Below are 25,965 nucleotides of genomic sequence, written 5' to 3'. Positions count from 1 at the left end.
TATATATATATATATATATATATATATATATATATATATATATACAGAAAGATAAGTCGGCAGTCTACAACGCCAAAGGAGGCATAGGGGTGTGGTTAGGCTCTTTTTTTTTAGTACGGTTAATGAGGTTCATATTTTTTTTTTAAATATACGGAAGAAAGCAAGAAAGAAAAACACGCGCCCAGAGTGGGGACCGAACCCACGCCTTTCGATTAGATCTCGAATCGAAATCTCGAATCTCGAGATCTCGAATTAGATCTCGAATCTCGAGGGTGGTAGCCAGCGCTGGCTGGCTACCACCCTCTGAGTCTGAGTGGCGCTGGCTACCACCCTCAAGCGTCAGATACACTTCTAGTAAATATAAATAGCCCAGAAAGTGAAGGAGAACACAGTCGCCCAGATAGACGAATTGGTAAGGCATTCGAGATCTAATCGAAAGGCGTGGGTTCGGTCCCCACTCTGGGCGCGTGTTTTTCTTTCTTTCTTTCTTCCATATATTTAAAAAAATATATATATGAACCTCATTAACCGTACTCAAAAAAAGAGCCTAACCACACCCCTATGCCTCCTTTGGCGTTGTAGACTGCCGACTTATCTTTCTGTATTTCCCCAACGAGCCCCTCATTTCCTTACTATATATATATATATATATATGCGTGTGTGTATGTGTGTGTGTGTTTGTATATATTGAACCGGGAAATACGGCCAGTGAAAGGCAATGTGAAGGTATGAACCATCGCAGCAGTTTTAGCAGTTGGGAATGGTCTTGCTTATATATACTGAAGCATTCTTCACGTGCTTTTTGGCCGGGAGGTAGAATTGAGTGAGTGAGTGAGTGAGTGAGTGAGTCAGTGAGTGAGTGACATACAGACAGACAGACAGACAGACAGACAGACAGACAGACAGATCAAATGGTTCGCGTTTTTGTAGCCTGAGAAAGACCAACGCCTTTGAAATATGTCACGGATCAAATGACGAACAGCGCGCAGTGATGGAAACACCCACCACGCCCCAATATGCTTTTCACTGGCACTTTTACCGAGCACTTCTACTATATCCAGTAAAATCATCTCGGCTTTCGGTCATGCTCGCCTTTTCGGTCGCATTCCCCGGAATCACCGAACACGGCAAAGGCTCAAAACGGCGGTGACCGCCTTGCCACATCACAAGCTCCTGTCGAAACCACCCGCAACGGCGCACGAATGTCAACCCTTCGAAGAACATGTGAAGCAATCTCTTGAGAGTGCGTAAAGTTAGCGCTGTTATCCACGAGTGCCGTTTCTGTAATATTTACTCAGTTCAGTGGCAGACACGAGAAAAGCCCGAACTAATGCATGTGTCATTGGAGCACCGTAAAAAACAAACAAAAAAACCTATCCACAAATATGGCCGACCAACTTGCATTCGGTACTTTGAAGGGCACGAATATGAGAGATCAAGTGTAATGCGCCCTGCTGTGAAAAGTGAGTATTTGTGTAGAAGAGTCCGTACCGAAAATTACCTCAATGAGCGCGTTACCCGCTTCTTCTTGCGATGAATTGTAGACTAACTGTGTTCGTCTAAACAGTTCCAAGTATACTTCATTTCTCTTTTTTCGCCGTTTTGCCGCGTGATATCGCCTGTTTGGTATATTATTCACGGCTGGTAGTGAAGCGAGATAATCTAGCTCACGTGCCGTGTAAATAAGGCAAGCATACCCTCGCAAGTTGCTTTGCCCTCCCGCGGAACACAAGCTGCCTCTGTGCTCTTTGCGTGGGCTGTATATTCGGCTACACGTTATCTCTGGATCCGTGGGTAGCGTCTTCGGTACGTGGTTCCAGTAATATTGCTTTCGCCTCAAAAATCAAAGGTGAGTCTTGGAGTTTTCCGACAATTGAACTACGAAAGCCTCCCGCCACTAAATGACATAACTACAGTCGTGGCTCTGAAACTTTTCTGCATAAATTTCAGCATTCTGTCTCCACATCGTAACCCTGAAGAGTCAAAAATGAGTTAGTACAAAAAGTACTCCCCTTTTCAATATCATTCCATGCCCTATACTGCTAATGAACGCTGATCTACAGTTATTTATCCCACAATATCGAACGAAGTATTGAATTTACTAACTGGCGCATTCTTCCCTTCCCTTCCCTCATACGAGTGGCACGTGGGTATTGACATCTAGGGCCGCAGTCTAGGTCCCCCATCCACTCCATTTGCTCCCTCCACTCGGATGAGGGGAGGATCCCGCAATGCTAACGCATGGGCAAATCGATTTCAAGGATCAACTCCACTGGAGGCTCGAGTGGAGGAAGGACTCTGAATACCAGGGTTAGTTTTTTAATCGTATTAACAAAATCTCTCTCTCTCTCTCTCCCTCTCTCTCTCTCTCTCTCTCTAAATTGCACTATCATTCTTCTCCCATTCACCAAATCTTTGGTGATTGCTGGAACTGTCAGGCCGCGGCAACCGTGACAACATGTGGATGATTCGGCACTTTTTTCTCATACAGGTAAGGGGCTCTGTTCCCTGCTACCGCAGTGGCCATCACTTTCTATTGCTGCTGCTTTGCCCACAAAAGGCACAAAACTTGTATTCATTGGCAAACATTTTTATTATAGATTTGCTGATACTATAGCTGGTGACATCGAGGAAAACCCCGGGCCAACCACAGCTGAGATTCTACGGAAACAGATAGCTTGGAAAAAATGGGCAACATCGAAAGAAACCAATTAAGGCTGGAAAGCACAATTAACAGCTTAGGCACACGAATCCAGCACTTAGAATCTAGACTGGAAGGATTAGAGAAAAGAGAGGCAAACGGAGCAGAAACCAAACAGCAGACTAGAACGCAGTTTGAAAGAGTGGCAACTCTGAATAATAGGTTAGACGACGTGAAGAACAGGGGCGGGAGACTGAATCTTGTCTTTTACGGCTTAAAGGATGACGACACGCAGGAAACTTTGGAATCTTGCGAAAACGCAGTCAAATCCTTTTGCCAGCAAAAACTACAGGTGAATGTTGGAGCCATACAAAGAGTGCACCTAATGGAAAACAGGACTTAAACCGAAACCGCCATGTCATTGCATGCTTTTCATCATTGGAGGACAATGAAACAATCATGAGGAGCGGCAATAAACTGAAGGGTAACGATTTTAGTGTTTCGAGAGACTACTCTCCTGACTCCGGGAAATTCGGCGAAAACTGCGGGAGGTTGGCAAATTCCGGTAAGCAAATGGTCACAACAAAAAATCTTGTGCACGACGAGCTTATCGTATACAGCGAGAGTTATGTATGGAGCAGTAATACAGAAACAGTGGTTAAGCTAAATAAGGAATGACGCCCACCAATCGTCAGAAATTCCCCCGGACTGAATGCGTTGCCCTTTTGTTCAACTGACAAAGCATAAAAAACAAAATAGGCTCGTCCAACGGGATCCACATGGCGATAAATCCTGATATTGCATTCGCAACAGAAACTTGGTTAGATGGTTCAGTGAAAGTCAGTGAAGTGTTTCCTGCGCACTACCATGTTTTTAAGAAAGATAGAAACTCACGAGGGGTAGGTGTGGTCGTACTGGCGAGAAAATTATTACAATGCTCTGAAATTGAGGCTGAGACCAGTGAAGTGGAAACCATTTGGTGTAGATTAAAAACTTAGGACAGGGGAACACTGGATATAGGTTCATTTTATCGGCTCCCTGGAGCCATTATGGAAAATATCAGAGAATTATATTCAGTCTTCGCTTCTCTCCCTAATGACCGCATCATCGTTTCTGGTGATTTTTAAATTTCCAAACTAAAGTTGGATGAAAATGAAGCTGAAGAAACTACGTCCCCCTGCGGCGATGTAACAAGCGCGTGAGGCCTTCAGCACTATGTTTCCACTGCTACACGGTGTGACAATATACTATATTTGCTATTTTGCAACGACCGAACTATTGTTCTCGATGTATGCACTTTGCCAAGAATAAGTGATCGCAAGATAGTTACGGCTAAGTTTTTACTGCTACAGTTAGCTCCACCTAGTACTGATGCAAAGAAAGTATACCTCTACAACCAGGCAAATTTTAGTGAAATAATAAACCAACTTGAGCTCCAGGCCGACACTTTCGCCTTACACTTACAATATGCTGATGCTGACTTCCTTTAGATAAGCTTCAGTAAATCTATTAGATCACTCGTTAAAGGAGCCATGAAGAGAAAATGCAAGTTGGTTTTATTCGAAAGATTTCGTGTTTTATAGTGCCCCCAGCGCTTGTCCGGATACAAACGGTGCTTTATTCACTGAGAAATTAAACAATTTAGGTTAAAATTTTGATTTTCCCGCTCAATCGTGCGTTTTCGTGGTCCCAAGTGACATCACTGAAACCGACTGCTCTGCAGCCTAGAGTACCTTCATTCACGCATCCGCCGTACAGGGTAGAGACACGTATACGCTGGCGCCGCCATTTTCGGTTGCTCGCTCGCCGCCGAAGCAAGTCATTGTGTCAAAACCGCGCTAAAATTATCGCCGCAACGCGGTTTACTGAAGAAGTTTGAATCATATTGTCTATTTCGCGTTGCTAGGTCTCGTGGGAAACGAAAACAATAACGCGTTGAGCCCGTTGGCCCAATTGCGGCGGCACGGGACCGTTCAAAGGTTGTCTCCACCCTGTACAGCGGTGATGGTTGTTCCCGCGTTTCTTTACGTTCCGTAACCTAGATGGCGCCACCATACCGTGGCAAGCGTTTGGTTTGTTTTAGCCCGCAATTAAACCTGGCTTGTTTTTGTTCTGGGAGAAAATATTCTTTCCCTGAAACAGTGCTCGCTCGACAAATGGGGTCACGTAAGACACCGTTGCTTGCGTCAATCGGCCAGTGTCGTCTGAGACAACCCCAAGCCCCGTAGTGCTGTGCAGCGAAACCAAGCATGCTGTGCGAAGTACGAACAGCAGAACGCATCAGTACTTCTATGTTTACATGTGCTTTCGTAACTTCCACTGTTTGTCCCATCATTCTTATTGCTTTGTGAAGAATGTGCCCTAAATTTAAGCGCAAATCGCTCGTTCGTCTAGTTTGTAAGTTCTACCTAATTTGCGTCTGCTTCTGCCAGCCTCCGCCAATCGCAGAGCTTAGCTCATGTGACGACATAGGTTCTGTTGCGGGAAATGAGCTGGTGGGTCGCACGACCATTCCCGTTTTTCCTAATTATGTAGCTTATTTGAGCGAAGTTTACGTTAAAAGTGGTGTCAGTATGATTCTAACGAGACAATCTTTTGAATGAACCAAACTTGTGTTTTCTCTTCATGGCTCCTTTAAATTACACATTCCCATCAAGTACGTAGTAGATGCAATGAAACCTGACAAACCATGCATATCACCCCATGTCAAGAAATTATTCAAACAAAGAGGCCGGTTGTATAAAAAATACCAAAAAAGCCCTGAACATCAGCTGCGCAACCTTGATTCATTATACAAAGTGGCAGTAACCACAGACAATGCAAACTATCTTTCCAGGTTTGCCAAGGATATAACATCCAACACAAAAGCTCTCTATAGCTACCTCGGAAAAACATAGAAGGAAACATTTAGTATCTCGAACATTGTACACGAGAATACGGATATAACTGAGAACTCGGCCAAAGCAAGCCACTTTAACAAATATTTTAAAACAATTTTTTGAACTTTCCCCGTACCTGGGTAGCATAGAAAGGACAATGCCTCCTGTCACAATATCCCTGTAAGGAATCAGAAAAAGCTTAGACTCTCTAAACGAATCGAAGGCCACTGGCCCAGATGAAAAATTCCTGAAAGTGTTAAAAGCCTGTTCATCCACTATGTCACAATATCTTTATATCATATTCCGCCAGTCTGTTGTATATCATATTCCGACGTGTGTTGTGCACCCAATTCATTAAAATGTACCAAAATGAAATGTGTAGAACTACAGGCCGAATTCACTCTGCTGTGTTTGTTATAAAACATTTGAACATATTCTTTACAGCAACATCACAAAGCACCTGGAAAAAAAAAGTTTTTTAATCCCAACCAACATTTATTCGCCTGAGGCTCTCCTGAGAACCGAACAAATCGACCTAGTACACCATATAGTACACGATCTGTTCTAGTACACGATCTGTTACTTCTGCTGAAGATAGGCTTCAGACCGACTCCGCTATAATCATTGATTTCCGCAAGGCATTTGACCGCGTTGCACACAGCCCACTGATGCACAAATTGAGAGCCTGGAGCATTGATAATAGGATTTTAATTTGGATTGAAGCGTACTTTTCCAATAGAAAACAATGGGTTGTTGTAGGGGGCAAGAAATTGGGAACTGAAGACGTGACATCCGGAGTACCGCAAGGATCGGTTCTGTAGCCATTATTACTTGTGTTTATAATAGTTACATTGTCATCACTTCTTCCTGCATCAGGCTATTCGCAGATGATTGCATCTACCCCCCAGTGAGTGGCTACAATGATGCGTCAACCCTGCAAGAGGATTTGAACAACATTAATTCGTGGTGTCACACGTGGAAACTGCTGTTAAACACAACCAAGTGTTAGTATGTCTATTTCAGTAAAATAACAGAAGTCCATTCTTCCTACCATATTGAATCTGACGCTCTAAAAAAGTATCTGAAGTTAAATATCTTGGCGTCACACTCAGTGCGGCCCTGACTTTTAATCATCCCATACCGCAAAGAAAGCAGTGAGAGTACCTAACTTATTCCATCGGAGCCTACGCAATGCTTCTACATCTGTGAAAAAAGGCGCTTATTTTTCACTGGTTAGACCCATCTTAGAATATGCGAGTGTAGCATGGGACCCTCATCAATATTATTTAATCGAGAAACTTGCAGCAATAAAGAATGGCAGAGCAAGGTTTATTCTCAATAATTACACTTCGGGAGCAAGGGTCACAGAAATGAAAACATCAATATGCGTCGAACCCCTTAAGGAGCGACGTAAAAAGCGTAGTTTAAAACTTCTATATTGCATATGCAGGGTGTCCCACCAATCATGCACCAAGATTTAAAAAAAAAAGAGGAATGGTGTTACTCGAGGAAAACGTTGTGGATAATGTTTGTAGTACGGGGGAGTACCGGCCAGTAATTTTTTCGCTATTGAGATTTAATTGAGTAATTGTAAATAATTATCTAACTCGATAAGTACTGTCCTTGTCATTAAAGTGCCAATGAGCCACTTATAGGTACCCGCGAGGGGCAATTAGGTGCGGTATTTTCAGCGACTAACCATTTGCCTGCTCATTGATTCCGACTGCTAAAGAAATTCCGCGAAATATGAAAAACGCCACGTGACGGCGCTCCCACCCGCATCATAAACCAGCACCCTCAAATAAACTGATTGGAAACAACTGCTTTGCCGGTCCCATGCTCGAAGAGATAGCGCATCACCTTGATAATGGCATGCAAGAAGCAGCAACAGCAAGTTTCGCGGTGCGCGTGTGGCAGATAAGGCACAAACTAGGCCGCGATTTCTCCTTTTTTTTTCTTTTCTTTATTTCATTCTGGCTAACTCAGAGGCAGCCTGTTCGAAGGCACTGCTTTATGATGCAGGCGGGAGCCCCGCCACGTGGTTGTTTTCATACTTCGCGGGGTGTCTTTATGAGTCAGAATAAATGAGCACGCAATTAATTCGTCGCCCAAAACCCCGCAGTTAGATGTCCCATGTGGGTACCTACAAGTGCATCATTGATACATTAATAGTTGGGACAGTATTTCCTGAGTTAGATAAATAATTAAAATTACTTAATAAAATCTCATTAAATAAAAAATACCGGTCGCTACTCCACTGTACTGGAAACCTAATGCACAATGTTTCCTTTCGAGTAATGCCCTTGCTGTTTTTTTTTTTAAATATTCGTGCATGATAGCTGGGACGCCCTGTGTAACAACTTAACAGGAATCCAGCAAGGACAAATATTTTCGATGACCCCGTTATGTACAGGTCCCCCAAAAAGTAAACGGAACACGTATTTATGAAATTAAAATAATTCCTTCTTTATGCGGGCCAGCATAAATAGTATATGTGCGGCCCGATTTTATTTTAGGATGATTTTCTTGAAAAGTCACTTGGAGGTTTATGGCTAGGCGCATGGCGGAAAAATCCCCTCAAAATCTCCAACCCGTGCTCCGTTTACTTTTTGGGGCACCTGTAACTTAAAGACGGGATCACAGTAATAAAATACGAGAGATAAAGCGCAGGACCAATTATAAAAAAAGTTTTCTTTTTCCCCATTGACTATATCGCCGCTTATAGTCAATTGGAAACCATCGGAATGAATTGGCAACCGGCATCGTTTCTACTAGTATTGTGACCTTCACTCGCCTGCATAGTGAATTGTGATGCTGTCGTTGTGTAAGTGTCGTTTAGTCGTCTGCTCCCTTTTAGTTATCATGTGTTGACAAAACAGTGACGGTGCTAGTGACTTTATTGCCATTTGTATTTTGTAACCCACTCCCCTGCTATAATGCCTCAGCGCTGCAGGGTACTCTGGAAATAAATAAATAAATAAATAAATAAATAAATAAATAAATAAATAAATAAATAGAGTGGACTTTTCATATAGCATTCCTATTTCCGACATTCGGTAGACATGTTATGCAAGGGAGAGAGCGATATAGAAAAAAATAGCCGCGTATCTGCTTCGTTTGCTACATATGCCGCCAAAAGATGACAGGCTTCGGCCACCCCGAACACGTAACACCCTCTGCCACCCCACCGCTAATTGCTGTTCCCCTTTCCTCTCCTTCCTCTATGGATGAACACAAGTTGAATTTTTCTCCGTTGGATTCAATTTTTCCTTATTCGCACAGCGTGCGCGCCATCTGTGGGAACCATTTGCTTTCACTGTTCCTGGAGCAGATCTAAAGGACATTTGTATTTTCAGTGTTTACTTTTATTTCGCCTGCGGCACAATTTCAATGCGTTTTGTTATTTGCTTCCACAAAAACACGCCTCGCGTTTTTTTTAATTAAAAGAATGCTGCTACTGTCACCACTTACGTTATGCCTCAAATATTACTCACCTTTCCTTTTTGCTGAACAGTCTTCAAATGTATGACGCATGCCACCTGTTTTAGTAGATATGAAAGGTTATATGAAAGATATGAAAGTAGATTATAGATCAAGCGTTGATCAACATTCGGCCGGGCAGCCGAATAAAGGGGCGCACAGACCTAAATTGTTGCGTTTAGGTAGCGCTAGAGATACTGTCGTCTTTCAAAATGTTTATTGAGCAACATATCACTGGAGGTAGTGGCTCCGCGGTCCGGGAATCCGTTGGAGGTCGTGGTCCTCAATGTTCTTCCAACGAGCGTTTGATCTTGAAGGCGCGAGCCGGACAGCGCTGTCTCCCAATGCTCAGGGGTTGGGAGAAGGTCGAGTTTTTCTGCCACGTCCTTAGGAAGCGACGTAATGATCCTAGTGCTCGTGTTGATCGTAGTATTGTTGTGTCTTATTGCCCTCCCTCAGTTACTGCGTTCCCTCTAACCACCACAGGCAATTTTTACCGGCAAACGTTTTTTTCAGAAGGTAATTGATGCAATGTGTGCCTTAGGGACAATAAAACACTATCAGGAACTATGTTGACGAAGACACTGAGAGGTGGGCGGAAGATAACCGACGAATGGGAACGGGAGAACAGGGATGCGATAAGAGCCTCCCAAGGCAATGAAGGAGTTGGCCTCCAGCGCAATAGGAGTGACTGGCAGTTTCTGGGAAACACCGTCATCCCGCGATGGACAGCCATCGGCTGATAATGTTCGCGATGAAGAAAAGTCTGAACGCGCCCATGAAGTATAGTAGCCGTGGGGCAAGCAAGGGTGTTTTCTTTTGTGGTTCATGCTTCAGCAAACATTCAATGCTTCCGCAAGGGTCCACTGCGATGCACATAATAACGTTGTAAATTTCACCACGTCATCGCCCTTGCGCACGGGTATATCACGAAGTTTCAGACTAGGCGATACTCGTACTGAGAAGTGCACAGTCAAAAGCCCCCGCGGGTACGCTTAGCCATTACACACGTGAATGACCAACCCCTCCGAATAGCGGAGCTAATGGGTGAACGCTGTGGCCCAGCGTCGATTACAAAAAAGAACAAATTTTATGCCCCGTGAGTGACACTATGAAATACACAATGCAACAGCCCCCATTTTTAAAGTTAAATGCGATGCTTAACAGCGCCATTCCATAAATTTCCTCTGTCGGTCCCAGTGATTGGCCGCTTTGACCGTTAAGGGCGGACAGGCATGGGGGACTTGATGGGTCCTGCATTTTGGCATTAATCCCGTGCCTAAAATGGAGCACTTTCTGAAGTTATTTTTACTCGAGGTGATAGGGAAGGATCATAGTATATGTTTATTGGAATTGGGACGGCTGCACGGAAGTCTGCATGAAAGGAGAATACTCCCTGCTGTCCAAAACCAGGGGTGAGGGTATACGTACTGAGGACGGAATGGCTGAACCCTACTAATTTGTGGGTTTGGTACATTAGACACAAGGCAGAAGTGAGATAAATGAGAAGAAAAAAAAGCGGTCGACATTTCAGTCGTGACCTCCGACTGGTTCCCACTTTGTACCTTACGCGCTTCCAGAGACCTTAGAGTCGGCGCATTTTAGTGGTGCATGCTCTTCGAGTTATTCGTCTCGCATTGTAAGGTTATATCATATTGGCGCATTCGTGGGGTTTTATTACTTTACAAATGCAATGCGCTACAATCTTGCAAACTGAAAGCCATAGAATTCAAGTTGATGTTCGAATTATCCGAGCTTTTCAGACAAGCCAAATATCAATGCACAGGTCACCCCTTCTAAAACTGTCACCCATCTAATGCCAGTATTATTAAAGTGTTCGGGTTTTAACACGCCGAAGCTGCACCTGGGCTATGCGATGTGCAGTAGTGGAGGGTTCGAGATTAATTTCGACCACCTAGGAATCTTTAACGTGTGCTGAAATCTCGACACACGGGTGTTTTCGCTTTCCGCCTCCGTGCTTCGTAAGTGGAGCACAGCCACAGAAATTCGATATCGGTAGAAATACAATACAAAGAAACAGGCACCCCTGGAGAACAACTTTGTCAGAAGGCGCCGTTTTTCTGGAAGCACAGGAATTTTTTTATTATAGTTGAAACACACCCGCCGCGGTGGCTCAGTGGCTAAGGCGTTGCGCTGCTGAGCACGAGGTCGCGGGTTCGATTCCCGGCCGCGGCGGCCGCTCTTCTGATGGAGGCGAAAAGCAAAAACGCCCATGTGTACGAGATTTCGGCGCACGATAAAGATCCCCAGGTGGTCAAAATTAATCCGGAGCCCTCCACTACGGCGCGCCTCATCGCCTACGTTGCGTCGGTGCGTTAAACCCCACAATCATCAGTATAGTTGAAACACACTTGAAATACTCGTCTTTAAAAATGCTGCCACCGTTCATTGTTTCTGCATTCACATGGACTAAATTCTAAAGACGATTGCCAAACGTGCTTGGTACACCTCATTACGCAATGCAATCCAAACAACCGAAGAAAAGCTACATTGCGTAAGCCGGACTAGAAAATGAAAAGAAACCGATAAGCGGGTGTCCGCAAAACACTAAAGTCATGGTATCTATGTGGAGAAAGGTAGGACATAGGAGGCATAAGTGGAAGGGGCCGAAACAAAACGCCCTTGAAACTGGCAGCGCGCTTATCCTCGTCCCCGCTGCCGGGTGGCTGCCAGCGGCATGCCTTTTTTCAGTTAATGTGTCAGCACTCGTAAAAATCCGGCATCGTGGCCAAGTGATGGCCGACGGATGGCCCAAAATATGGCCGACGGCGCAAAGAATATAAAAAACTGGCGCAACAATGGTTTAATAATACGTATGTTAGGCAAGAACGTTCCAAACAACTAAAACTGCTGGCATGCATTATACTTGTCAACATTGTTCAGGGCAAAGGAGGGGAGGAGGGGACGGATGCCTTTAGTGATTAAGAGAAGTCAGACTGGCAGCGAGTTTGGCTTGGTTTTCCATAGTAACATGAGAGGGGCGAAAATGAGCGAAAGGAGCAAACACACAAACACGCATACAGACACTAAAAAACGGAGATAAGCACGCAGAAACTGACAGGTGCAGGAACTGAGGCCCAGCATACGCACAGTAGTAAAGGGAAGGCAAACGTTCGCAGTGTTTTATTCAAGACGGAGTCACGGAGAAATGACACCAAGGAACTTGTTGGCTATGTCTTTACGGCACTTTAGAGCCATGGACCGATGACGTCGCTAAGGTTCATGGGTGCGTCAGCACGCAGTCCCAAAGTTGTCTTCATGGTTAGCTGTGTAGTGTCAAAACGGCGGCACACACACAGTACAGGCTCAATAAAAGATTAAGCATAATTGAGCTCAAACATCGGTAATTAACAGAAAGTACCAGCGTTCTTTGAATTAAGAATGTGCTTTCGATCGTTTTTCACAGCAGAAAAAGGAAAAAAAAAAAAACGGGTTGAAAACCGAGTCCAAGAAGGGCGAGATGAAAGCAAACACAAAAGCAAAAGACCTCGGTTGGCGTTGGAGCGACCGCCAGAGGTACAAAAATAAATGGTGAAGAAAAAAGACACCCGCTTTCCAAACTAATGGCGCGCGAGCAGTGCGAAATCACGATAATTGAATTGAAACGAATAAACTTTGCTGCGAAAAGGATGGCCTAAGTGGGGAAAAGGGTGAGCGGGATAAGAGAGAGAGAGAGCCTACGTGTGGAGAAAGAAAAGAAGGCGGAAAGTGAAAAGGGCGATGATGTTCATGAGAGGGAACGTTCGGCAATTTGGCACTTACGCGTTCACATTTACTACACCCTAAGCGAAGAACATTCGAAAAAATGTCTCGGGCTCTTAAGTCTGTTTATGTGCTTTGAAGACAAAAGCATTGTGACTTCCATGGCGATATTTATCAGGCATCTCAACTGCTACACCACATTAGCGCTTCTTCGCTTTTTTTTTTTCCTTTGTGTTTGGCCGCGCTTTACTTCAGCAGGCCGCAGACGGGCGACACTTAATGTCGCAGTTTCCCCGGAATCACAGTCCTTCGCGGCTAGAGGGCACCTGTTTTATTCCCGTGCCGTCACGTGCACTCGTCACGCGGCACGCAATAGACTGCCGCTTGCTCCGCCGACTAACCGAATTCGTGTTCCGCTAACTCTTGCCGCGCTGTACTTTGCTCTGGGCTGTGCGCACCAAGCAGGCGAACAGTTGCTGAGAAATTCTCAATTTGGTCCGTGCCATCTACTTTTCAACGTGTACATTTCGAGAGGATTTCTTTCCTCCATGATTTTAAGTGGTACCTAATGTGCTGAAGGCATACAACATGTATGTGACGCATGAAAAGAAAGCGGGGGCGTTGGTGTCTGCGTAGTGAGAGAATTTAAAGGCCTCGCAAGTGTAACGACATCCCGTCTTGGAACAAACGCGAAGTGTACATTTTTGAAACGGATTCAACTCATATTCCGCCGCCGGTCCATCGTTTCGCACTTCGTTTTCCCGAGTACCACTCTTTTTTTTCTCGTGTATACCACGTCCGCAAAAATTGGCAGGAATATAACATCCCGCAAAATTGCTGCTGGCGATTCTATGGTCGGCGAATGGCCGGCGGCGTTTGCCGCTTCATGGCACATGAGTGACGAAAGTGACGCGGCGGCCGCATCGAGATGTTCGGCGTCCAGCTTCGCTGCATGAAGGTAGGCCTTACGGAGTGCTTAGGTGACAGCAATTTTATAAAGTCACCTTTCATCTTAGTCACTATATGGGGTCTCCTCTCGACAACATAATTCGCCAGCCATAGAAACTTTTATTTTTATAGTGAGCTGTAGGGGGATCCCGAGCTGTGGATCCCGCCATTAGACGTTCTACTGAATAATCTGGCAAGGACGAATACTTTTTTCTCATTTTTCTGGGGCTGTGCCGAGTATTGCCAATGATTACAACGAATTCGTGTCCCACCGGTGTTGCTTGGGCAAGCCTCGGCATTTGTAGGTTGCAGAATAGTGTTGCTGGTTCGCCTTACCTGCCGCCGCTCAGTGGAGGGGACCTGATGTCAATTTTATTTACGCTGAAGGCTAAAGAGTCGCCTGGGGAAAAAGGCATTTCGATCTATGTGCTACGCAGAAATTTTGACCAGATTAAAGCTGTCCTTCTTTCCTATTTAAACCTTATAATTGCGATTGGTGTCATACCCATACAGTTAAAGAGGGCAACGGTTTTTCCTTCATTTTGTTCGGGTTCTCGCCATAAAATTGAAAACTACAGACCTCTCTCTGTTCTCTCTTGTATAGGACAGATTTTAGAAGACCACATGTTAAATGTCATTACGGGTTTTAAATGGACCCATGATGTTTTCTCCTTATTTCAGTATGGGTTTATTGCAGGTGGAGGTACTGAAACGTTGCTCGAAGATTTTTCTGATTTATTAAATTCTACTTTCGAGCATAACCAGATTGCATGTGGACTATTTCTCGATCTCAGTTAAGCTTTCGACAGCGTGTGTCATACCATCCTGCTAACCGAACTACAAAGAGTGCTAACCAAACTATGAAGACTTGGATTTCGGGGCAACTTTCTAGTTCTACTCGAAAGCTTCTTACTATAAAGAACTCGTGTTGTTTGTGTTGGTAAATCTTCAAGCAATGTTTCTTTTACTAATTCAGGTCTACCTCAAGGGTCTATACTCAGTCCACTGTTGTTTAACGTCTACTTTAACGACCTCGCCTCTGCTGTATCGTCTTCAATATTTTAATATGCTGGTGACCCCGTTCCCGTTTCTTATGCTCCACATCTTTCAGATGCCATCAAGCCACTTCAAGTCGTCAATGGGAATTGGGGAATGGGGCCGCCTGTTTTTGAAGGCAGCTGTAATCGGCCCTTGCCAATACGCCGGAGTGGGTATGTTGTTAGGCCTACCTTTAACCTTAACGGCAAGGTGCCTCAACATTGAGCCTAACGACGCGCAACCAACATTCAAACTCATTGTCCGTCAAGCTGCGGGTACCAATTGGCGTCAGACCGCGAAATGTAACGTTAGGCGAAACGTCGGGGCTTCACATAACCAACGGGGACGCCACGCCGCCAGATGTCCGCGTTCGCAGCCCCATGTCCGCATCGCAGGCCGGGCACAGCTGCGTTTGCCTTCGATTAAGCCGGAATAGTAAATGGGCGGGTGTGTTGACATAACACCCAGCGATGTTGTTGGTATTCTTGCATCCCGCCGACGACGCCGACCCTAGATTTCCACAAACGGGCCATGTAAGGCCAGCACCTCAACAAACCTGCTCCTCCTATAGAAGCGGGTCCATGCTGAACGCTTCCGCTTAATGCAGTCAGTTTTCTCTCACCTGTGTTCACATTATGACAGCAGCCATTCTCTATTCTATGTTTGTGCTCGCCATCTCGCGGCTTTCGTGAGCGTCTGAACGTTCGTTTCCGTTCGCTTTTATCTCTGGAGGCGCCACTGACGCAGTGCTCGCCGCGCCTGTTTCGAACCGTAATCTTTCAACCTCAAAGTTATAATGCCGCCACAGAAGGGCTCTGGGATAAAAAAATGGCAGCATCTCCACTCCATGGATGATGGCGAGGGTGCGGAGCACGCTAACTCGAAATGACATTCAAGTTGCGCCACGAGTGACATCCGATTTGCGCCCCCACCGTAATTCGATTTGAGCCTTGAGAGTTGAGTTCTTAGATGGGGGGATGATTCGCATTCGGGGAAGCTCGTTGTCTTCGTAGACGGTGAGCAGCACCGTGATGCTTCTTACGCTAGTTTCCGCTCATGACGGGAAGAGGGTGTGTGATTTCCGGAACCGGATTATATACGCGGTGCACCGCGGCGCCATCTCGTTTTTACGGGTAGCGCCATCTAGCGTAATTCGATGGGGTCACTGTGTGTTACAACTTGATCACAACCTGACTACACCAGTGTTTTTGCGCGTTTTCTCGTTGCTAGGTTATGTTTGTGCCTGTTTTCGAGTGTTTCGTAGTGTTCTTGTACCATTTCAGGTAGTTTCCGCACAGACTTTCGCTTGATGGTGCTGTACGCACGGATGGACGCGGACGGACATTGGGAGGTCCTAATGTACTCCGCACCGTTACAGGCGAGGGAGCAAGCCGTTTGACTCGCGGTCGTAGCCCAGTGGGTAAGACGACTGACACTAACTCTGTCTGGTCTGCCAGACACAGGCTCGAATCCTGCCGGTGCTGGTGCCGGTGCCTATGTGATTTTTTGCGATTGTAAATGCTATGCGCACGGACGCGGACGGACATTGTGAGGTCCTAAGGTGCTCCGCACCTAAAAAAGGACGCGTCCCTTTCGCGTCGTCACGCAAGTGGAAATAGAGTGTTACGAGTATACGTTCTCAGTAGCATCCGCGAGTAGCAGACTACAGGTTTCGGACAGCGTAACGAATGAGGAGCCTGATAATGAAAAATCAGTGGTATACTGTGCCCAGCAGTTTGTCATACAAACCTCTCGCTCTGCATGACTACCATCTTCCAGTGAAGAGGGACTGTAGTTGGCAAATAATGAATGGAACATCTTCCCTGCAATCATGCGTAGCACGCATTCATTCATTTAGCGTTATCGGTGCGCTTCGCCTCCGCGCGCATCGCCCAGTTTGGGGACTGGGAGCCAAACCTGGCATTGTGGCTATTCATATCCAAATCCGGTACCCACCTTCCTTCGCAGGGAACTAAAGAAGCAAACATATGTACAAAAAGTGAAAAAGCAATGGTGAAATCGTGAAGGCCTACTTGATTAATTGCCTTGAAATGTAAAACAAAACCAGAAAAACATAAAAATAAACGAACTGGTATAATGAACTAACAAAACCACAGAAGTTAATCCAATCGAGCGCCCTCGCGCGAATAACTAAACAACAAAAAAAGAACATACGCTGCCTGGTCTGAGTGGACGTGTTTCCTCAATCCCACCCAGCAAAATCACCGAGAATTTTTTCCTTTTCCCTTGTTTTTTCCCTCCTTGTGTGAACGAGTGTATCTTGCAAAGGCCTTGCGGCCTCTGGAAAGTTTTCTTTGGTTATCCATGCATAACTCGTTGATGTATTTCTTTTTGTTATCCCCCCCTCCCACTGTAATTCCAAAAGGCGCTGTGGGCGCCAAATAAAAAAAGGAAGAAAGAAAACGTAAAGCTGGTGATAGAAGTGGTATAGGCATGCTTACGCGTTAGTAGACAATTCTAGGAATTTCTGTAGCTTTTTCTCACTAGCGCTGCATGCTCATGCTGTTTACAGACTTGTTACTCCACGATGATCGCTATAGTTAACGCATGATATTTTACTGCTTACTGCGGAGCGGTGCCACGCGTTCGAGCAGTCGTTGCACGGAAGCGAACATTCCGAAGCGGACGTTCCGAACGGGGATGTATCGCATGCTCCGAACTGCTCACTCCGGTTGATCGTTCCTATTTTTCCTTAGCGCGAAGCGTACTTGGTCGCCGAGTTTAGTCGTTTTACGTTAAATCTGGTGCATGCATTAAGCGCCTGTCATGCTCCACAGTTAATTAGAAAGTATGACACCCGCAACTGGTGTTAACGCGCCGTCGTTCCAAAGCGCGCTACGCGGGCAATGAGACGCGTCGTAATGGATTGCTACACTCTCTTGTAACGTGTACCGAAGACTCAGGTGAGGAATTTCCCTTTCATTAGAAAAAAAAAGAAATAAAAAATGGAACGACAACGAAGATCGGACAGAGTACCGTGTGCTTAGCAGCGCACTCGTCCAGCCACCGCTGCGGGCATATATACCACCCGCACGATGACATTACTTCAGAAATGGTTGATGATATTAAGAAAAAATTCCACCCTCTCCGACAGACCGCTCTTAAGCAACTATTCCAAAACGTACCCGCCGCGGGGGTTTAGTGGAAAAGTGCCGCAAAGCCCAAGGTCTCGGGTTCGTTCCGGTGACGATGGCTGTTTTTCTGGTGAAGGCGAAAAAACAAAACGCCCGCGTGGCGAGTCTTTGGCACATATTAAAGATCCCCAAGTGGTCGAAAATATTCCGGAGCCCTCCACTAGATACGCTGTGCCTCACAGTTCCCATGTTGTAGCTTCGCCGCACTAATCATCCAAAATCTCATATCGATGATTCGAGACGAGCGTTCATGTAGGAGTTGTATCCGGTTAATGAGCGTTGCAGGCGTCCCACTACGAAAGAATCAACACGCCGCGCTACATCTGAGTGCGAAAAAGTAATAACAAGAAAGAGCAACGCAACAAAGATCAGTACCTCTTTTCCTTTTCTCCCGCCAAATGTTTATTTCATGCCGTTTGACTTTCTTTTTGCCTATATAACGAAGCGATTTGGTGCCCATTTTTATGCGTGGTCAAAGCGGCACATAAGGTTGCCTGAATAAGCGCTGCCCAAACCTGATTACATATCTCAAACATCACTCTTGAGCAAACGCTGTCTTTTCGGCAACCTCAAGCTCATGGAAAAGCCTTTCATCTTCATCAAAATACCATCTGCTCCACCAGTCGCTCAGACGCCTGCTGTTACCAAACAACTATTTCTGCGCTATCATTGGTGTGGTCCTTGAGGCCGCCCCAGATGATGGGTGGTTTCATCGAGGCAGAGTGCATTATCACTACCGATAATGCATTCTGCCTTGAGGATAAAGCGCCATTAGAGGCTGCAAAAAAAAAAAAAATACCTGCCGGGGAGCAAGGGAAAGTTCTGCTGCCAACCTGCATGCGCCGGCAATCTTGGTTGTTTTGCATGCTGCGGCCAGACTACGCCACGAGCTCGGAGTTGCGAATAGGCCCTGATTGCCGCGACTGCTGCGTTGACGGTTGCGTCTTTCCGCGGCGTCCGTTGGGGACCACTCTACATTTGCTTGGCGCTTGTGGGTGTTTTCGCTTTCTCGCTTGTTTTTCTCTATTCGTGCCGTACAGAATTTTTATGGTCATGTCTGTAAGCAAATGATACCTGCAGGACATGTTAGAAAACAATTGCGGCTTCGTAGGGCGCTCGAACGTCGGCAAATGGCCACAGGGGACACGACTCTGCGTGCTTTTTTGTCGCCCGCATGTGCGTCGGCAGCCTTTCCCCACCTCTCGGCGGTGGACACGAGTACGTTATATTGTCGCCTAATTTAGACATGGTAATTGGATGCTGGGGCCGGTACTGTGACAGGTTGGTTTAGCCTTGCAACGCGTATCTCTTTTAGTCGTAACGACTGCGGCCTCGTTTGGAGCGCAAACACAGTAGAAAATCCATTGTATGGATTAGATGACCCATCAGCTGACAGCCACCTGTGGTTTTCTTTTTGTATATATATATATATGAGCCACAGTAGAAGCTTATACGTAGATCTATGCTCTGAATCGTTAAAAAGGCAACACACGCGTACACACGCACGCACACACACATGCACACAATAATAATAAAGCACCTGTAAATTAAAAAGAAACACAAAAGCCAATATAACAATGGTCTTAGTTTTTAGAGCAGTGCACATGTGTAGGCAGTACAAAACGAAGAAACGCGTTGTTAGAAGAGTGTGGTATCTGCTGACGACCGCTGATTTTAATTTAGGTGCAGGCTCTGTGTGCTATCTGTCAATGCTTCTAAGAATCCCTTAGCCGCGGACAGGTTCGCTGACGCTTGCCTCAGGACGAGCTGACCCGGCATAAATGTCTAGAGAGGACTTCATCAAAGAATATAATTCCTCCTTATCCAACCGAGCACTTTATTTGAACGTTCGATAACTTTATGTACATCGACACCTATAAGGCGGCTTGTACCCCAAAGTGCTAATTTAAGAGGACGGTGTCAGCCACTCTCTGAAGTACGGTATCTGCCATACTTCAATCTTGAATCTCCAATCTCTGACGTCAGGACGCAAAATTGTTCGTTTGTGCTTATTCCACAAAATATATTCACACAGCATGCTTCACCACGCATTACTCACTCCCCCTTCATACGTATCTTCGCGATTAGACCATGTTCACAAAGTTGGCATTCCTTCTTGCAACACTAAAGCCTTTTTTCATTATTTCATTCCACGTACTTCTAGGGACCGGAATCATCTTCCTTCTGATGTCGCTAAGGTTAGCAACCCGGGCTTGTTTCGTTCCGCTGTGCGTAACGTTATCACCTATATTTGCCTATTGTGTGTAGCGACACATTGGTTACTGCCAATCCCACGTGTTTGGATGTTTTATTTTCAAAAGTTTTGCCAGGAATTCCAAAAGTGACATGAAATCGCAACTGGCCTCCTGTATTACTCCTTACAACATGTATACCTTATCCGCAATTCTTACGTTGTATAAGAATAATTGCAACCTTATTTACTTGTTTTATGTTTGTTTTTAGAGGCGATATGGGCTCATATTATGTTCTTTGTACTGCATTTTTTATTTATTTTTATGTATTTACCCACTCCCCTCTTCAATGCTATTGCCTAGAGGGTATTCAAAATAAAAAAAAGCGTAACTGGTGCGCTGGGAGGTACGAACTATGCGCTACATTATGGAAGTGCATTTCACCGATTTACATTAAGTGCATCACCGTACCGCGAACATCTGAGTGCAAACACGTATTGTTAGAAAGTCTCGCAAGGCCAAGAAATTACGATAAGGTTCACATATCATACCCAGCTTCTCTACGGTGGTCTTTGGCGCACATTTGGCGCTTATTCATACCGACTGCACCACACTGCAGTCACATATGAAATATTGGCATATGAAATACAGTATTACTGCCCCGCGTTATATTAATATTCAACGCGTAATAACTGCAAATTGGTGCAGTGAACGTGATCGACAGTTCATCAGCGACAATGGGAAGCCGGCCGGAGCAACCCGCGGCTGCTTTCAACACGTGCCTCTAGATGGCTTTCAATGACAGGCAGCTCTAATGGCCTATAATAACTACATTCCGGTGAAGCCAAAGCAGCTTTTCCAGAAAAAATAACTCCCCAATTTTAACATTTCTCGATGACGAACGCTCGGAGCGCCTGTCTTGTTGAACAATATTACCGCTCTTATTAGCATTTCAGTTGCATATAACAATTCTTCTTGGAGGACCGGAAAACTAATAGCTGCGTTTATCAGAAAAAGTGGCCAACATTGCGGGGTTCCATTGGAAATATATGCTTCTTTCTACCCGTTCATTGATCGGTACCGTGATTCGAGGCGAGGGGAACCGCTTAGACTGCCTTTTGATTTAACGTAAATAGCACTCGACGGCGTCCTACGAGGAGAGGTTCCGGTTGGCATCCAATAATAGTTAATGAGGAAGACTTTTGTCTATCCTTAAGCACTCACAACTGGCGGCAATTCACTCCTACTCCGAGATAAAGGACGTAGCCTTACTCAATACTTTATGAACGCAGAAAGAGGCCATTGGAGTCTTATTGAGCCTATCGTAATTTCTGAGGGCGCATTACAGCCTGACATTGGAATGCGAGGCGTGATATCAGCAGACGCCGAAATCGGATAAGAACGCAAGGAGCGCCACGGAAACCTCCCTAAGCGCTTAGGCATGAAATTCGTTAACCAGAAACAACCCATGTTCCAAACTTCGCGTACAGGCTTGATTTTGTAAACATAATTCATGCGCGTTTCCAGTTCTGAGAACTTAAGCTACGCTCCAGGAATAACTATTGTTTCCGAAGTGGCATTCATAACTGCCCCTCCGATTTTGCAGCTTATTCCAGAATTTAATTGAAGGTCTTATACATGAATATTGCAACCCGTTGTAAAGTAGCAAAAGGCAGAATATGAATTTATGATCTGTAGATTTCGCCTCACCTGGAAACAGAGTTGCCGAAACATTAGAACGAAAGTTACATTAGAACGAAAGTTTGGTGCACCACATATACGGGGGAGATGGTGTGAACAAAAAAAAAAAAATCCCGGGCCATATTCAATAACGTGAAACCTGGAGAGGGGCGAAGCATGCAGTGTTTTAGTGTATTCTTGGTGCGGTGGCGTTTTTGCCAACGGAGATGAAACCATTTGGGGTAGGTGTATACAACTTTGCTGTAAAAGTCTCTTTTCTATGAAGCACGAAGCTCTCTAGCGCTCGGCGTAAATGAGTGTCCCGGTGTTTTTTAGTGCGATTACGAAGTGCTCCAGTGCGAGGCGTAAACGAGTGTCCCGGTCTTTTTTTAGTACGCGTTACGTTCTAGCGCGATGCGCAAACGAGTTTCCCGGTGTTTTAGTACCGTGACTACATGAGACGACGATTACGGCGACGACGACAGGAGACTCCAACAGCCCCAGCCTTTAAAAGGGCTTCGCCCCTAACACTTACCTGTACTTGTAGGTTACAGCGTGAGTACCGCATGCCAGAGTTCTTTCTTTGCATTTTCCTACAGGAATAATAGATGCGGGCCATATACTAGAAACCCCGCACTGAGGGCGAGCGCAACCGTATTTACTTTTTTCTGGTTTGGTGACTTGTTTATCGGCACAGAGGGTTTTTTCATTCATCAGAAAGGAAAGTGCTGAAGGCGATTTGAGTGACCTCTTGGACCGCGGAGATGCTGGTTGAGCAATCTCATTCCAAGAAGCATATCCGCATCACTGAGCGTCAACTTCACCTTAGCTTGGGGCTTATATAAGCGTTGTGTTTACGCTTCTACACACATTTCGGTCGTCAAATTGTTTTGGTGCGATAAAGGCGGATTTCGGTAATTGAATTTTCGGAATTTCTGGGTGACTTGTTTCCACTCGCTTTCTCGGTGGTTGACGCACCCTCAACCAACCACTCACTATCTTGCTTGCTTGATTCCTCGGTAGCAAAATGTATTTGCCCGTTTCGGGCACTCGACGACGTTGGCATGAAACAGTCAACTGTCATTTTGTAGTCCTTTCTAGCTATTGTATCATTTAATACGAAGCCGAGCAATAGGAAAATATTGCCTTTGGTGTCAGCACCTTGTTACCGCCCACGTGTACGCAGTTAAAGCCGTGCCTCACGTATCGAGTCAAGGTCAACTTCTAGGAATGTAATTAGCTTCATCAGCACCAGGGTTTTAGGCAGCGAGCATGCTTTTATTGCAGAGATTTTGCTCTTATGCACAGGAGTGTACAAGACATTGTTTCAGTTATCACAATGTATTTAAAACTTGCCTAGAGGTACAGTACCTGTTTCGCGTTTGTATTTATGGCAACGTACCCCGTAACATCGCTTTCGCACTTCTAGCATACGTGAGTTTACCCTAAGAGCAAAATAATTTGGAAGAGCTACAAACGCCACCGGTACACTCCAAATTTTCGGCGGTACGGAAGGCATAACGTCAAGCAATTTTTCCTTACATGCTATAGCTTTTTTAGCAAGTACCGCCTGAATATATCAGAGTACCTTTACATAACGAAAGGCTAATGTTGTCAGCGGTCTCCCAGTGCTTCAGCAGGCTTTCACTTTTTTTATGCTTTACGACGGTTTCGATCCTTTAAAAGGGAATGGAAAATTATTCAGCAACTCGTGTCGGAAAAGACAGCGCCTTTTATGCGGCAAATAAATGCAAGCTGGTCGCCATATTTCATTTAAAACACCGATCGTAATCTCAAAGTAGGATTACCGGACAGTAATTTTATGGCAAAAATACCATCACGGCTCTCATCATTCGTATTGGGAACGTATTTTTAGAAGAAAAAAAAACATTACAACAGTTCCTGTTTGTAATTCCGGTTTAAACCGATCGGACTTCTACTTAATGCGGATTCATTACGCGTTTTAGGCCACGCGTTCCCGTCGTCACAAAGAAGAAAATTTGTTTTTCTTTGCTTCAAAGTGAACGTTTTGATTAGATTTGTAAGGTAGCTAGGACTTCAATACATATAATATAACCTGCCGTCTGTTAGTGTCAATAGAAAAACACAAAAGCAAGACGTACTTGATTACTTCCCGATTGCATGTTTTAACTCCGTATACGTCAATTCTAATGTATACAATAAACAAGTTCAACTCATAAAACAGCTAGAGAGGAATGTTCGGGTTGGACAGACGTTACAGTTTCTGTCAAAGCAAGACAACTAAAGAAAATGGAAATAGGTTTAAAAAAAAATGTCCCACGTGTATCTCGAGTCCTGGTAAATCTCTAAAGAAGTGGAACTAAACGAAGAGACCTTACTAGCGACTTTTTCTGGTTACTTCTTTTCTCAAAAAAAAAAAGAAAAAAAAACTGCCAGTAACTGCACCTGTAAGTCTTGATTGTACGAGTTTCCGTACTCCCGAGAAAGTTGGTCCCAGTTTTACTAAGTTGCGCACCTGCCTCCATCGTTCTTCTTTCCTAACTAAACTTGGGAACGCATGTCTACCGACTGGCCCTCTTGGCTCGCGACGGGAGCTTGCGGCACCGGGTGTTCTGTCGTGGGCGCGAGTCGGACAGCAGTGACAGCATCACAAGCGGCAAAGTGAGCGCAGAAGAACGCGGAGAAAGTGCGGCCCGAGTGCGCAGGCCGGCGGCAAGCACGCCGCGGGACGGTCGGCGTCCCGTGCAGTGCGTCCCGCCGGGCGCCGCTCACTCAGAGCCGGGAGGAAAAGCGCGCTCACGTTCGGAGCCGGGAGATCCGGGAGGGGGGCGATCCGGAGGCGACGACCACCACACACACACACTCGTCGGTTGCGCTGGCAGCAGCGCCACTGGGAGAGCATCCGGCTGCTCGAGTCGCCAGAGGAGGGGCTCCGGCCGCGGGTTGCACTCCGAGCGCCGTCTGGCCAGCGAGCGCCGAGGCAGCGCCGCCGCGAGAAGCGCGTAATCAGCCCCGCTTCGGCCGTGTCTTCGGCGCGGGGCTCTGTCCCGCGGTCGAGGGGGCGGGCACCTGTCGGCTGGAACATCCCCCACCTCTTCCTTTCGCACCTTCGAGTGCAGGGCGAGACACGGAGCGGGGAATCGACGCTTGCCCAACGCAGTTCCCCTGCGCTGTCAGTGACGTCCTCGACGGGAACAATTAAGGGCGCCGCGGTGAGATGAGTTGAAGATACAGCGACCAATGGGCTCAGCGAAGCACAAGGCTCCAGTAAAAAAATGAGGCCGATTTTGTTATAATAATTTATAACAATAACAGCAAAAGTCTAAAGAAAAACCGCACGATTATTTAGACGGCTAAGTTTTCCGAATTCTGTGAGTTGTGAATAGGGTTGTGCGTTATCTCAGTTCATTTCTGGATAAATTCTGAGGGTAACTTTCAGAGCGTCACTATAGGGAGTAGAGGATTAGGAGTTTTTCGGGATTATTTATTTGCTTAATGATGACCTTAAAGAACTGCTGTTAGGATATAAATGCTCTTGAAAATATGATCCAGTAGACCTTTTGTAACGCCGTCAAGCGCAGCATCACTCGTCACAATTTAAAAGCCATACTGCTGCAGTGGCAAGCGACCGCCACTTCATGTTAGTTTGTGCTATGACTGCTTCTTTGTACTTTATGTTGTTTTATGTACCAACATATGTACCAACTAGCCCGCCTTCATTGCGACGTGTTGGAGTCAATGTAACTTTTTCAACAGGCTTTGTTCCGTCCCTTGCTTCTTCCTGTTGACCTCGTGTGAAATTCTGCCGGGCGGCCGTCTACAAACACCGGCTTTACTTGGAAACCCAGGCTTCGCCAACACCCACCACATCAGCTGCCATCACGCGCGTCACGCTACCCCGACGGTAACGGTTGCGCTCCTCTTCGCGCGAGTTTAGCAGCGACTGCGGCGAACAACGGGTGCAGGATCTCATCTATCTTTGCTTTATCGCATGAATGTCTATAGTGTTAACCTGCTTGTCTTGCATCCCGTCACAGCCGCTACAACTTGCGCTTGGTTCATCATGTCGGACAGGGGGTCGGAGTCTTTCCCTGACTGGGACATGTCCCGCGGTAAACAAAGGTAAACAAATGTAAACACAAAAATGTAAACAAAGGAAGCTCTGTTTAAACGCGAGGAGTGTAGGCATTCACACCGTGTGGTTGTTCTGGAATTCGTGAGACGGAGGGGAAAACGAAAAGCGCCAG

The 25,965-nt window shown here is 45.7% G+C and overlaps 1 long non-coding RNA gene across 1 annotated transcript in view; it reads right to left on the bottom strand.

Annotated features, from left to right (window-relative positions):
• Positions 1 to 24,594, bottom strand: part of LOC144170508 (uncharacterized) — a 511,986-nt gene extending 487,392 nt beyond the window's left edge. Inside the window, exon 1 of the long non-coding RNA XR_013322624.1 lies at positions 24,519 to 24,594. This is a non-coding gene — a long non-coding RNA (uncharacterized LOC144170508). The remainder of the gene's footprint in view (positions 1 to 24,518) is intronic.
• Positions 24,595 to 25,965: the final 1,371 nt, after the last annotated feature.

This window comes from Haemaphysalis longicornis, unplaced genomic scaffold (genome assembly GCF_048455015.1).
Source record: "Haemaphysalis longicornis isolate Haplotype H1 unplaced genomic scaffold, Haemaphysalis longicornis Haplotype H1 scaffold_1, whole genome shotgun sequence".
NCBI classification, from domain to species: Eukaryota; Metazoa; Arthropoda; class Arachnida; order Ixodida; family Ixodidae; genus Haemaphysalis; species Haemaphysalis longicornis.
The sequence above is the reverse complement of the archived record's forward strand: the minus strand, read 5'-3'. Positions and strand labels throughout refer to the sequence as shown.